A 15,635-nucleotide genomic window follows, 5' to 3' on the forward strand; every position below is an offset into this window, starting at 1 on the left:
ACATAACAAGACCTTGTCTCTACCAAAACAAACAAACAAACAAACAAACAAAAACAAAAAAAAGAAAGTTTTTTAATTAGGTAGGTGTGGTGGTGCATACCTGTAGTCCTAGCTACGTGGTAGGCTGAGGCAGGAGGATTGCTGGAGCCCAGGAGTTCAAGGCTGCCATGAACTATGATTACACCACTGCACTCCATCCTGGGTGACACAGCAAGACTCTGTCTCTTATTTTTTTAAGTTGGGGGGTGAGATTTAGGGGTACACACTGGAGCCAAAAGGCTATGTGTGGGGGGTGGAGAGATTAATGGGGAAAGAGGGCAACATTAGAGCCTTGTGATCTCAGAAGGCTGAAAGAAGACAGGAGCATGAGTGGGCCTTCTTCAGGAAAGAATTCACAGGGGTGGTGGAGTGTTGGTGCTGACGAAGGGGAAGAGAGAATCCCAGAGGCACCGCCACAGACTATGGAGATAGGGATGTAAGCCAGATGCTCAGATGACTGACTCTCCCCAGGATGATGGGAAGACCCCAGAAAAAGTCCAGAAAGAGACTTGACTTGGTGTCATACATTCTATGGGTTTGGACCCAGAGAGAGACTCCAGAAAGATAAATAGGCCAGGCATGGTGGCTCATGCCTGTACTCCCAGCACTTTGGGAGGCCGAGGCAGGTGGATCACGAGGTCAGGAATTCAAGATCAGCCTGGCCAAGATGGTGAAACCCTGTCTCTACTAAAAATACAAAAATTAGCTGGGCATGGTGGTGGGTGCCTGTAATCCCAGCTACTTGGGAGACTGAGGCAGAGAATTGCTTGATCCGGGAGGCGGAGGTTGCAGTGAGCCGAGATCATGCCACTGCACTCCAGCCTGGGTGACAGAGCAAGACTCTGTCTATTAAAGAGAGAGAGAGAGAGAGAAAGAGAGAGAGAAATAATAAAATAATAAGGCCACAATGGCACCCAAAGGTAATGAAAGCTAAGTGTACTCATAACAGAGGCTGACAATCCCTAGAAAAGGAGGTCCCCACTATGCACCCTGATATAAGAGGTCCCTGAGATTGAGAATTGGTGGAAATAAAAGAAATTCTCTCAAACTCTGGAGCAGAGCCTACCCGTGGGCTCAAGGCCACTTCCTCCTGACCTGTGGCAGCTGCTTTAGAGCACCTGAATGGGTATTTTTTTCTTGTGGATAGTAGCAGAGACTTGGAAGTTGAATTTCTGAGAATGTATCAAAAGGCAAGAGAAAACCGTAGCATCCTTACTGTATTTAGCAGGAAGACTGGTGGATCGGTCTAGGCTGAAGCAAGAGAGAGTGTAGGGTGGGGTGGGAGGGGTTGCAATGAAAAGCTGCTATAGACGATCAGGCTACACAGAAGGCCAGGAGGACCTCCTCCATTCTCACTGCTAATTGGGGAGGAGGACAGGAAGGAGCTGGCATAATGGCTTGGAAAGAGAGTCAGCAGGAAGGCCTGGCCCAGGCCTTGGCATCGGGGTTCATATAGCTTTGCCAATCCATTGAGGTCATATCCACATGGCTCCTGGGACTGGAAATATCCAAGCTCATCCCCAAGAGCTAAGCCACAGGGTCCAACACAGAGCAGGATCAGACTAGGAGCACCATGCCTCAGCTCCCAAACTCCATAGTCAAGATGGGGAGGGCGGGGAGACATCCTGCAGCCACTAATGAAGAATCTGCCCAGTGAGCAGCCTGGCTGCTCCTCCCCCCAGGTTGGTAGGGCCCTGAGACAATCAGGAGATGAGCATGGAAGACAGGCTGTGCTCTGCAGGGCCAGAGAGGGAAGACACACAAACATCATGATTTCTACTATGAGCACCTGCTCCTCATCCCTCTATAAAGAGGGTCTGGGGCAGGTGATGGGAGCAAGGGAAGAGGCAGACACAGCTGCTGCTGGCAGCTGGCAGGACCCACTGAGAAGGTGGAGGGACAGGAGAGGCCCCTGCAGAGTTCCTGAGTGCACGAGACCGCTGAACACCCTGCTTGAATACTTCCTTCATTTCCCAAACAGTAGAAGGCCATCCTGGTATTTTATCTCTCACCCCCTGACCACCCTTTCCCCTAAGTCCCCAGAGTCCATTGTATCATTCTTAAGCTTTGGGTTCAGTGTATACTGTTCGAGTAACGGATGCACCAAAATCTCACAAATCACCACTAAAGAACTTACTCATGAAACCAAATACCACCTGTTCTTCAAAAACCTGTGGAAATAAAAACAAATGTTTTAAAGAATTTATGATGCAAATGTATAATAATATAAATAAGATTTTAAAATGCAATTTAGAAAAATATGAAAAAAAAGTCATCCTGGAAGGAAGAGAGGACAACCCCAGCTCTAGTTCTTCGTGTGCCTCATCTAGGAAATGCCAGCCCTGGTGCCAGAGTTTCCCTAAAAACTGAGGAGTGAATGCATGCTTGGTGAGGAAGGCAGGGCTAGAACCGTGCTTTCTTTTTTTATTTTTTTTATTTTTATTTTTATTTTTTTTGAGACGGAGTCTTGCTCTGTCGCCCAGGCTGGAGTGCAGTACCGCGATCTCAGCTCACTGCAAGCTCCGCCTCCCGGGTGGGTTCACGCCATTCTCCTGCCTCAGCCTCCCGAGTAGCTGGGACTACAGGCGCCCGCCACTGCGCCCGACCAATTTTTTGTATTTTTAGTAGAGACAGGGTTTCATCGTGTTAGCCAGGATGGTCTGGATCTCCTGACCTCGTGATCCGCCCGCCTCGGCCTCTCAAAGTGCTGGGATTACAGGCGTGAGCCACCGCGCCCTGCCTAGACCTGTGCTTTCTCTTCATGAGTGGGTCCTGAGCTGTGCCTGAGCAAAGCGCCCACTTGGAGAGGGCTTAGCGACTGGCAGGTGCAGATTAAGGAGGTGCTGAGCAACAGGATTATTTGTGATCTCCCTCCAGCTGTGTAAATGGGAGTGCGCTCTGGAGAGGCCCAGAGGTCCACACAGTGAGGCCTGCTGCACGTACGCCCCACTCAGCAGCGCCCACCAGAGGTCAGTAACAAGCGATAGATAAGCCCTGTGGCAGGGGCACCACTGGTCACCCTGACACTCATGAGATCATCCTCCACTGTGTGGGCAGAATCCCATTTTTTTTAAATAGAGACAGGGTCTCGCTCTGTCACCCAGGCTGGAGTGTAGTGATGTGATCATGGCTGACCGCACCCTCAATCTCCTGGGCTGAGGCCATCCTCCCATCTCAGCCTCCCGAGTAGCTGAGACCACAGGCATATGCCACCATGCCCAGCCCAGAATCCCATTCTTGACCCACCTGCTATCTCATTTGGTCCTCCCTCTCATGCCTCAGCCTTAGGCTTTCATGCAACCTGTATCTGAGCTTCCCAGCGGCCCCCCTGCAACTTCCAGAGAGTCTGACCTTCCCCTTTCCAGGTACCACTTTGACTTGCTCATGTTTTTCCAAGTTTGTGCCTTTTCCACATCACTAATTCCACTCATCTTGGATAGAATTAGACCCAGTTCCCCCTGGCCACTCCCTCTCCTCTCAGAGAAACCAAAAACAGGCAAGACTGCTTCAGGCCTCTTTGTCCAACCTAATGAGATGTTCAGCAAGTGTCCAAGGCTTTGCTGTTCCCATCTTCTGGTTGCCCACCTTTGGGCTTGTGTGATGATTTGCACCAGGACACATCCTTCATCTTCCCCAGGAGGCTGGGACCCACCACTCAGCCATGGTCCATCAGCATCTTCCCCCGCCTTCTAATGACAGCAGGGAAAAAAAAGCCATAATTCATGGAAGGGCTGAGGCAAGCCAGGCACTCTGCAGAGTGTTTTAAATAAATAGCTCAGAAAATCATCCCAATTACCCAGAAAGTGGGTACTTTCCCCATTTTACTGGTGAGGAAACTGTGGCTCATGGATTTGCCAAATGTCACACAGCTAAAAAGTGGCAGAACAAGGATTCTCATTCATGACTGTTTAACTCTGAAGGCAGGACTGAGAACACTCGGCTAGATGCCCACCTATGCCCTAAGCTCCCAAGAGAAGGTGTGAACATTTCCACAGGTTTGGAGCCTCCTGCTCCCTCAGACCTTTTATTTCAGTCAAAGTGGACCTTCCCTGCCCCATCACTGAGTGTCAATGACCAGATGCAGGACTAGCAGTGACCCTGCATGTAGCTGACAACGAATGCGGGAATGGGTTTGTGAATCCTGTGTTTACGTCCCAGGTTCACCTGTGTATCCCGGTCTCCCCAAGGCTAAGAGAACTGCAGCCACCACCCTTTGCAGATGTTCATCCTGGGGTCTTCTCTCTGCGCACAGTTCTCCTATCATGCCACCATTCCTCTATAACTTTTCAGGTGTTTCCCCCTTTGAACGTGTTACTCGCACACTTATTAAAACTCTACTACAGCTGAGCGTGGTGGCTCATGCCTGTAATCCAAGCACTTTGAGAGGCCCAGGCAGGCAGATCACTTGAGGTCGGGAGTTTGAGACCAGCCTGGCCAACACAGTGAAACCCCATCTCTACTAAAATTGCAAAAATTAGCTGGATGTGGTGGCGCATGCCTGTAATCCCAGCTATCAGAGGTTGAGGCAGGAGAATCTCTTGAACCCAGAATCTCACTGCAGAGATTGCAGTGAGCCGAGATCATGCCACAGCACAGCCCAGGTGACAGAGACAGACTCCATCTCAAAAAAACAAAAACAAACAAAAAAACTGTACTGCCAGCCTCTAGGAAATCTAGGAAATCAAAGACAAATCACACACCATTCTGCCCTCCTGGAGCTCACAGTGCAATGGCCAGTGGGCGAGCCCTGGACGTGGTAATAGTAATTCCACGCTGTGGGAGGAGCTGTCAGGCCAGGATCTAGGCCAGAGTCTGGTCCTGAAATCAAACCCCTGCCTTCATCACAAAACCTCAGCCAGCCACTTGCTTGCCACAGTCTCTTTTTCTCCCTTAGTTCCAAGAAAATGTGGAAACCTCACCAACACCCCTATGTCCTCCTTTAAGCATTGTGCCTGATATGGTTTGGCTCTGTGTCCCCACCCAAATCTCATATTGAATTGTACTCCCATAATTCAATACATCAATTCAATACATCAATTCATCTTGAGTTGTATTCCCATAATTCCCATGTGTGGGAGATAACTGAATCATGAAGGCAGTTTCCCCCATACTGTTCTCATGGTAGTGAATAATTCTCATGAGATCTGATGGTTTGATAAGGGGAAACCTATTTCACATGGCTCTCATTCTCTCTCTTGCCACCGCCATGTAAGACATGCCTTTCACCTTCTGCCATAATTGTGAGGCCTCTCGAGCCACGTGGAACCATAAGTCCAATAAACCTCTTTCTTTAGTAAATTGCCCAGTCTCAGGTATGTCTTTATCAGCAGCATGAAAATGGACTAATACAGTGCCCAGGATGTCATAGGACAAGTTCCCAAGAAAAGCTCAGAGGGTTAGGAGACTCTGAGCTCAGAGTATAGAGACCAAACAGCTAGAACCCTAAGGCCATATTAACAGAAGCATAGGCCCACTCATGAGAGGTGACTATTTCTCTAGACTAGATGTTGAAAGTCAAATGCCCAACTGCCTAGCAGCACATACAGCACATGAGGAAAGGGGCTGGTGTAAGGGGTTGGGAAGTCAGCACAGCTGGGCCTGGTCTGTATTATAAAAGGCTAGAGAACACAATTCCGCCCCCAGTAGGGGCCACCTCTACTCAGCCAGCCAAGAGCTCTGTCTCATGAGAATGTGGTCCAGTGTGGCCCAATCTTCTTATTTTTAAGGGAAACCAAAAATCCAGATTTGTATGTGAATCCCTAGAGTTTTAAACATTGAAAACAAATCCAAATTATTTTCAACCATTATGCATGTCAATGGTGTGTGCTAAGTAAAATGTATCTGGGGGCTTGATGAGGGCTCAGGCCATCAGTTTACAAACTCTACCCTGGACTGTGCTGCTCCAACACATGATCTTTAGAGGCTCATGTTCTTTCTGCAGGCCCCACTTTAAGACAAATAGGTGAGGCCCAGGACCCAGGGTGGATTCACCAGGGTGGAGAGGATCTGAAAGCTCGCCATGTGGGAAGAGAAAATATTCCAGTGCTATTTGGGCTGGTGAAGAGGAGACAAAGGTTGGCCAACTATATTTTGGGTCTTGTTATTTTTTAAGACTTTTTTTTTTTTAGATTCACAGCCAAGTTGAGAGGAAGGTACAGAGATATCCCATATGCCTTCTGCCCCACACATGCCTGGCCTCCCCCATTATCAATGCCCCCCCACCAGGGCACCAGGGGGTTAGGAGACTCCGAGCTCAGTAAGTATCCTGCAAATAGCTAAGAATGAAACAAATATTGTGCAAGGCAATGGTGAATGAATGGGTTAGTGAATCCTTGTAAATGCTGAATGAATGTGAATAGCAATGGTGAATGAATGGGTTACTGAATCCTTGTGAATGGTGAATGAATGCTAATGGCAATAATGAATGAATGGGTTAGTGAATCCTTGTGTTTACTTATCTTGTCCTTCACAAAGCTAAGAGGGCTGGACCCAACTCCCTCTGCAGATGCTTTTCCTAGGAACCTCTCTCTGGGCACCTTTCTCCTCTGTGAGGCCAACAGGCCAGCATTCCTCTGTAACTCATTTGGTATAGAGGAATTTGTTACCATTGATGAACCTACAATGAAACATCATCACCACCCAGAGTCCACAGTCTATAGTTTGCATCATGGTTCACTCCCCATTATAGTATCATACGGAGCATTTTCACTGCCCTAAAGATCTTCTATGCTCTACCTATTCATCCCGTCCCACCCTCACCCCCAGAACCCCTGGCAAACACAAATCTTTTTACTGTCTCTGTAGTTTTGCCTGAGAAACTATTTTTTAAACTAGAAAATTAGAGCATATGACCTCACCAAGTGTGAGTGTTCAGTTATCTACGGCTGTGTAACAATGTACCCCAAACTTTAGTGGCCTAAAACTACACTGAGGGTACCTGGGCAACATAACCAGACTCCCTCCCATCTATACAAAGAATAAAATAAAAAGCTAGGCTTGGTGGCACACATCTGTAGTCCTAGCTTCTCAGGAGGCTGAGGTGGGAGGATCACTTGAACCCAGGAGTTGGAGGTTACAGTGAGTATGATCCTGCCACGGCACTCCAGCCTAGGTGACAGAGTGAGACCCTGTCTCAAAAAAAATGGAAAAAAAAAAACTACACTAAGGGGAGGGGGAATGGGGAATTGGAGAGTTTCTGTCTGGAATGAGGAAAAGGTTCTGGAGATGGATAGTGATGATGGTTATACAACAATGTGACTGTACCTAATGCCACTGACCTGCACACCTAAAAGTAGCTAAAATGGTCAGTTGTATGTTGTCTATATTTTACCACGATAAAAAGGCAGCGAATTTTATTTTGTGTAAGTTAATAAAGCTAATAAATGTCTTCAAATTTAGATTATTCTAACATGGTTACACTAAACTTTACTTACTATATTTTCACTGACTATGCAATGGAATATAATGACAGATCAACCAATTAATAGAAAAATATTTTCTCAGCCTAAAAAAAATGGCTACAGTGGGTTAGTTTTTTCACAATTGTGTGTATTGACCAGGGCTCTTCCATTCTCCTCCATGTAGCTTCTGAGCCTCTGCTAAGCTGAGTTTTTTCACAGCACGATGTGGCCTCAGGACAGGGAAAATGGCAAGGCCTCTTAAGGCCTACTTTTGAAGTCACATCACATCACTTCCGCCAGGGTTCAGCCAGGGGAGCAGAATCCTGTGAGTGCTTTGAGATCCAGTATTTATTCTAGGAATAAGACCTAGAATTTGCACAATTGAGGGAAGCTGCAGAAGCAAAGGTCCAGAAGATCAGTTGGAGGTCCAGAGGAGCCACTAACCTGTCACTTAAAGAAGCCAACCACGCCCAACATCAAAGGAGAACCATGAAACCAGTACTGGCAGAGAGGGTTGTGAAGAGCTGGTGCCTCTGTATGGGTCCCAGCTCCGTGTGTCTGCAGCCACATGCCTGGTGATGAGCATGAGCCACCATTGGCCAACGGGGTAGATAGCCATGGAGAAGAGCTGGAGGCAAAGGGAGAAGAGTGAGGACAAGATGGGACCCACTGGGTATCTCTTCATCTGTCACTCCATCTGACTGTGATGACCTCAGAGAGTGATGGCTGCTGCTTCTCTCCCATCTTCCAATCCTGGGCAGCTTCCTCTTTGCCCAGCTCTAACCTGAGTCCACACAGGAAAGCGGAATTGCAGATTAACCAAGTTGACTCAGTGCAAACCACCACAGTGGGAGTACTTATGGGACAACAAGACAGGAGATTTGAAATCAGGGCTGTCCTGACAACTGTGGCATGTATGCTCTCTGGATATGGCAGGGAGTGGCAGGTAAGGAGGCTCTATCCTGTAGGGCAAACTTGTTTTCAGCAGCTCCAAAACAGAAGACCTAGGAAAGTCCATATGGGGTCTTAGAAAATAAGACAGATCTGGGTTTAATCCCAGCCCATCAGCTTACCAGCTGCATGAGTTTGGACAAGTTGCCCAACCTCTCTGAACCTTAATTTCTGTATCTCTAAAATATGGGACAATAACCTCAGCTTCAGGGAATTGTGCCTGCTGTGGTGCCTGGCTTCAGAGTTGGTACCTATTAGACTCAATTTCCCTATCCCCCAAACTCCAATGAGTGGGTGTGCCCAACGTTGAGCTAGGCTGGGTGCACATTGGAGGAGCACAGTAAATATCTGTTTAATTGTGCAAGCTATACGGAAGCATACTTTGGCTGAACTAAAGAAGGTCATAACCATCCAATTCTAGCAAGGGTTTCTTTGGAGTAAAGAGTTTCCCCTTACAAGATGTATGCGAGCCCATTGGAAAACCAGTTAGACCAGGTAAATTCTAAAGACTCCTATAGTTCCAATAAATTGACTCTAGAGAAAAGCCCAATGAGTTTATGAAGAAGCATTTTCCCATTAATTTCAGAAATGTTCCATATTTATTATAAAATGCCCACCACTATTCACTGCTGATGGGATTATAAATTGACACAACCTTTCTGAAGGGCAATTTGGCATGATGTATCAAGATTCTTAAAAATATCCACACCATTTGACCCTGTGGGAATTTGTCCTGAGGAAATAATCTGTAATGTGCCAGAGATACAAGTACAAGAATGTGCCTTGTTATTTATAATAGCAAAAAAGTGGAAATAATTGAACTGTCCAACAATAGAGGAATGATTAAATAAATTAGGATGCAGCCAAAAGATGGAAGGCTATGTTTTCATTAATCTTGTCTTTAAAAATACATCATGTATTTCCAAATGTAACATGGGGATTTTTCCCACAATTATCTTAGAAAAAAGAAAATCTCTTTAAATTCAAATTCTTACAATGACTTTCCTATTAAGCATACTCTTTCTTAGTTACTTTATTTTAAACAACAAAGTACTGTTTGGGGAAATCACATTAGCCGTACCTGACCTCAATCAATGCTAGTTGGGGATGTTTATAGGGGTTACCTGCTGGAATTGGCAAAAAGGAGGAAAAGGAATTGAACAGAGATTTAGTAATTATTCTCAGGGTTACAACCTCACAACTGCAAGTGTTGGCTGTCATTGTAAACAAGCCTTTAAAGATCACTTTGAGGAGCAATCCAGTAAGCAGTGATGTTGTGGGTATCGCTAATACACTTATGGGACAAATGCAAAGACTGCCCTAATGTTATGCAAATAGGTACTCGTGGCTTAAAATACAATTGCCAGAGACAACATTGTACACAGATTTTAAAAGCATTGCATCTTAATCTTGAACAAGTTAAACAAAAGGGAAAATGATGTGCTCCGGACAGCTATGTTGGGTAATTCATAAAGCAGCCCCAGGGAAGATGGAAGCACAGATGTCAAAGATGCTGGCAGAGTTGGTGAAATGTGAAATGGAAAAATGAATCTTTCTAAATGTAACATATTTTACCTGTGGGTTTAAATGTCTATATATAACTGAATTTGTCAATTAAACATCATCAGTTAGCATTTGATGATTTCAGCTCTACCCTTAAATATTTGCATATTCAGTTGGTTCCAAAACTTTTTATTAAATCTTCCAGATGGGAAAATTGGGCCCTTATGTGCTTGGCTACCAGATATTTGGGCCCATATGATATATAGCTGTGAGAGAAAACATCTATGAAATAATGTTAAGTAGAAAACACAAATTACAAATGTTATGGTGTGATTCTAATTTGTTTAAATACACACACATACATAAGCACACACACATACACAAGCACACACAAAAAAAGCGAACATAGAAAAAAGACTAGAAAGAACTGTACCAAAATGTTAACAATGATTATGTATGAGTAGTGAGATTATGAGATACATAATGGTTTTTCCAGGAGGAGGGTTAAAGGTACATTAATGTTTTAACCAGGGAAAATAATTTTTAAAGGCTTTTATAAAAGTGATTTCTGTCTTAGATCATCCCTTGAACCCTAAGAAATGCTTTTATCCCTTTTTATTCCTTAAATCTTCTGTATACGGCGGGGGTGGGGGTGATTTTGATAGAAATATGTGTATTGATATAAGATGTGCCTGACACAATAATGAGTGGGGGGAAGCACATTACTAAGCAATGTCAATAATATGTTTGTGGTATGATTCCTCTGAAAGAAGAGAAAGGGGAAGAAAAAGAGAAAGCGAGAGAAGGAGGGAAAGAGAGAGGGAGAGAAAGGAGGAAGGAGGGAGGGAAAGGAGGAAGGAAGGAGGGAAAGAGGGAAGGAGAGAAGCATGGTGATTGCATATGACATACGTTTGCATACATGTAAGGGTAGTTCTGAAGGGAATGCATCAAACTGCCAACAGTCCCCCAGCGTGGAGGAATCTATACCCTTCTGTAGCATTCATTTTTTCATTTGTGCAGTACATGTTTATAATAGCATGTAATTGACTTTTTGCTGATTCTACTGAAATGGGGAAATGCTGAGGGCAAGGCCCATCCGTTTGCTATGGCTTCACTGCTCTGCAAAAGAAAAACAAAATGTTTTTCTAATTACCCAATATTTTCTAGCCAACCCCCAAGCCTGTGGGGTATGAAGGAGTTTACAATCACAGCAACAAGCAGCATTCCTCTGGCTCTAACTTCCGTCTGCTGCTGCAGGACTTCCAGTCTCTAAGAGGACACAGAGACACAACTGGGCATGAAGAGCTGTTCACTGAAGGTTTTCTACATCCCAGGCACTTCGCCAAGTGCTTTCGCATGCATTCGCTTGTTAATCCTGAGTTCGATCTTCTATCCACTTTACAGGTGAAGAGACTGAGGCATTGAGAGGATAGGGATATACAGCTGGTCAGAGACAGAGCTCAGTGAGACTGACCCCAGACAGCCTGGGCACCCCATGGGCGACTCACATGTGCCCACAAACACACCCTCTCAGCTACCACCTTACAGCTGACATTTTCCACCTTTCCTGATCTGATTCCATCAGTGAGAGCTGACGCCACGGCCTCTACTGCCCATGCTCCTGTGGCCATGGCCAGTATCCACTACAGAGGGCACAGATATGGGGGCCGAGAATGCTGCTGCCTCAGGCTCCCAAGGCTGCCAGTACCCTCTACCACCACTGGGTTGGGGTTTTATGACTGGAGTGCTACTGAGATTGAATTGTTAGGATGACACCGAAGCCATTCCAGAATTCCCAAATCCTGCCTTGGCCCAGCTACCTCCCTCCTCCTGAAAGGCCCTTAGGGAAAAGAGACATACCAAGGAAGACCCAGGCCCAGCACCTTCTTAGTTGAGCTCCAGTCCCAACCCCTAAAGCAAGGACCCTGGGCTGGACCCACCCAGGACCCCTTTCCCTAAGCTAGACTAAGTCACCCACTTCGCAACCTGACCTCAGGCCTCACTACTATGAGACAAGACCTGGCTCCAGCACAAGCCCCACCCCCACCCTGCCCTCAAGAACCAGAGAGAAAGCAGCAGTGAGACAGGGGTAAGGAAGAGTGTCCCCACTCCATCCCCACAAGACCTACTAGTTGGGAGAGTGGAGGAAAAAGAAACACAGGCAGAGAACTGGATTTTCCACTGGAAACAGCCCTGCCCAGCACTCCATCCTATCTCCTGCAGGGGCTGCAAGAGAGAGGAGGGCACACCCACAAGCCTGTGGTCTCCAGGGGCTCCTCCACTTAGACAACAAGCATCCTTCCTCCTTTGGAGGCGGCGGGGGGGGGCACAGTTTCTTGCCATCGATGCTGACCCATCTTAGGGAAGAGTATGGTAGGCAATGGGGGAGAGGGGAGAGGTCTCATTGAGTCCCAGCTGAGCTGCCTCAGGTGAGGGCCTGTCACCATGAAGCCATCAGTGGGACAAACAACGTTGGCCCTCAACCCATCAGTGCTGCTCTGCATTCCTTGAAACCCTTGACATAAGCTGGGGACCACGGCCCACACACTGTCAGTCACAGATGACACAAGTGGGACCATCCTGCGCCTAAGAGATTTTACCAAAAACACCTCAGTACGGTTTGGCTATGTCCCCACCCAAATTTCATCTTGAATTGTAATTGCCATAATCCCCACATGTTGAGGGAGGGACCCAGTGGGAGGTGATTGGGTCATGGAGGCGGTTTTCTCCATGTTGTTTTCATGATAGTGAAGGAGTTTTCACAAGATCTGATGGTTTTATAAGCCAGTTTCCCCTGCTTTTGCTAGCTCTCTCACCGGCCTCCATGTAAGACATGCCTCTTCCCCTTCCATCATGATTGTAAGTATCCTGAGGCCACTTCAGCCATACAGAAATGTGAGTCAACTAAACCTCTTCTTTATAAATTACCCAGTCTTGGATACATCTTTATAGCAGTGTGAAAACAGACTAATACAAAGACTCAGGCAGGAACTCAGGTGAGCACCCAGAATTGCCCCTCCCCTAAAAGCAAGCTGGCAGACCCCACTCTCTCCTCCCTTGGGATGCTTTCCCACCCTGGGGACGCCTCCAGATTCCCTCCAGTCAGCCCTCTGCCTCTCCATTCCCCCAGCCCTTGCCTGAACATGCCCAATCCCAGGTTAGCTCAAGGTAGAAAGAGCCCTCCCCTGCTCATCCCCATCTTCATCTCCATCTCCCTCTACTCACACATGCTTAGAAGATAACAACTGTCCACCAAACCTCCATCAGAGGGAGGTCCTGTCTCACTCAACTTGTCCCTGAATTGGCAGAGGTGTGACTGCCTTCCCAGTGACATAAGAAAAGGTCAGAGTTTCACAGTAATGCGCCTCAAGGGAAGCAGAGTTCCCAGGGGCTGGCGCTTCAGGTCTGTGACCCCCTTTGGAAATAGGAGAAAGACCTAAGAGCCTCTGGAAACCAACATCCATTTCTTGTCTCAGATTTTATCTCTTCCTTGGTCTTCCTTTTGATCTTATTTTCAAGCCAGAGATGAGCATTTCCACATTGACTCCGGCTGATTATAACTGACTCCGAACCTTTCTAGTGATTAAAGTAGCCGTGAGGCTATGTTCTCCAGAGATCTGTACTGCAGGCTGAATAATTCAAGGCAGCCTTTCCAAAAGGCTGAGAGATCTGGGAGAAAAAAAATCAGAAGAAAAGTTTTGTTTTTTTTTTTTTAAGAAAAGAGTAATTTCCCCCATGCTGGCGACACAATAAGCACTCAATAAACATTGGTTAATTCTGATTGATGTAAACACTGGGACAGAAATAGAATAGAGAGACTGGCAGTGACCGGGCAGGGCTGGGCTGGGGCAGGATACTGGATGCTTCCAGTGAGTGGAGCAGCTCAGGTGATGACCTCCTCTTTACCCACCGCTGGCCTATCTGCTTGGGAACTTCTAGTGTTTTCTAAATTGGAAGGAAGTTTGAGAAGACAGCAGAGGCATAGGGTAAGATGGCATCTGTTGCCCTAGCTCAATCTGCTGGGCTGAGGTTGAATACAGTGGAGAGGGGGTAAAGCCCAGAAGATGTAGGAGCTGTTTTCATGAAGGACTGTGTGAGACTTTGAGCCCAGGTTGAGCTGCTTTGGTGCCCACACAGCCAGGTTTAGCACAGGAAGAAGAAGGAGAGGTGGGCCTTCTCTCCACCCCAGCTCTGGTGCCCTGCGGCAGGGTCTAAGGGACATGGAGCAGAGGTGAAGCAGAAGCAGGGCCAGATGTGCCAGGCAGAGTGCCCAAGAAGTGGTCTTCACACTGAGAAGTGAGCCGCGTAGCAGTGGCCAATTACCACCTGCAAATGACAGTGCACAGAGGGCTTCCCCAGGAAGAACAGAGTTAAAGAAAAGGCACAGGCCGGGCGCGGTGGCTCAAGCCTGTAATCCCAGCACTTCGGGAGGCTGAGACGGGCAGATCATGAGGTCAGGAGATCGAGACCACCCTGGCTAACACGGTGAAACCCCGTCTCTACTAAAAAATACAAAAAACTAGCCAGGCGAGGTGGCAGGCGCCTGTAGTCCCAGCTACTCAGGAGGCTGAGGCAGGAGAATGGTGTGAACCCGGGAGGCGGAGCTTGCAGTGAGCTGAGATCATGCCACTGCACTCCAGCCTGGGCGACAGAGCGAGACTCCGTCTCAAACAAAAAAAAAAAAAAAAGAAAAAAGGCACAGATCAGAGAGCCTGCTGCCCGCAGCAACCCAACAGAGCAACCTTGTCCAACCAGGGGAGACTTCATGGGGAAGGGGAGCCCTCGCAAAAAGCAGATAGAGCTTGCTGCTCTCACAATCAAAGACTAATGATATGGTGGCTGTGTTCCCCAGCTGGTACAGTCAGGATGGTTTGGGTTATAGAACCTCCTCCACATGATTGGTCCGATGTTTGGCATCTCTATCTCATGGGAAACCCTGTGCTAAGAAGGCTCTGGAATCCTCCCACCCAACTCCTCATCTTGTAAAAACTGAAGCTCTGAGAGTTTAGGCTGCCCAAGATCACACAGCTAGTTAGCTAGAGAGGAGTGAGAGCCAGGATCCCTCATGCCCAGTTCCCAGGATTGTGTGTGTGTGTGTGTTGGGGGCTGGGGGTGCTGGGGGAGGAGAAACAGAGAGAGGTTGGGATCTGGGCCCATTGCATGAGACCGCAAAACCATGCCAACGCCTGTGCCAGTGACTCTGTCCGCTGTGTTGTCAGCACCTCACGGAGCCGGAATCCCAGCTGCTGCTGCCACGTCCCTAAGGTTGCACAGTCAGCATCTACAGAGCCAATTCATCTACCTGTGGTTTAATGAGCACCCGACACTATGACCAGGGACCTGGAGCCCAGAAAAATTCTAATTTCAAGCCCAGTCTTTATAGTTAATTAGCATCACAATCCCACACCTTGGAGAGTCCAGGGGCACAGGAGCCACAGAGCCAGTGGCTTAGGGTGGCTCCCCAAACATGAGCCCTGACTCTAGGGGCACAGAATCTCAGTGTTCAAACATTGGAAATGTCTCCAGTAGTGGAAAACGAGCAAATAATGAGCAAACGTGATCTAATGTTGATCTAGAATGGGAGAAGTCCCAACTTCTCTAGGCAGGACAGACCTTCAGGGAATGACGTACTCTCTGCTTCCAGACCTCCTCCTCCAAAACCACTTCAGGTTGGTGAATAAGACTTTATGAACTCAGAAAGAGCCCAGATAGAGGGGTCCAGATAGGTGAGCTATGCCACAC

At 47.2% G+C, this 15,635-nt stretch overlaps 1 protein-coding gene across 1 annotated transcript in view; it reads left to right on the forward strand.

Annotated features, from left to right (window-relative positions):
- Window positions 1-15,635, forward strand: part of DNALI1 (dynein axonemal light intermediate chain 1) — a 264,733-nt gene that overhangs the window by 36,050 nt on the left and 213,048 nt on the right. The gene's annotated exons all lie outside the window — the stretch shown is intronic.

The sequence above is a fragment of the Macaca thibetana genome, chromosome 1, assembly GCF_024542745.1.
Source record: "Macaca thibetana thibetana isolate TM-01 chromosome 1, ASM2454274v1, whole genome shotgun sequence".
Classification (NCBI taxonomy): domain Eukaryota; kingdom Metazoa; phylum Chordata; class Mammalia; order Primates; family Cercopithecidae; genus Macaca; species Macaca thibetana.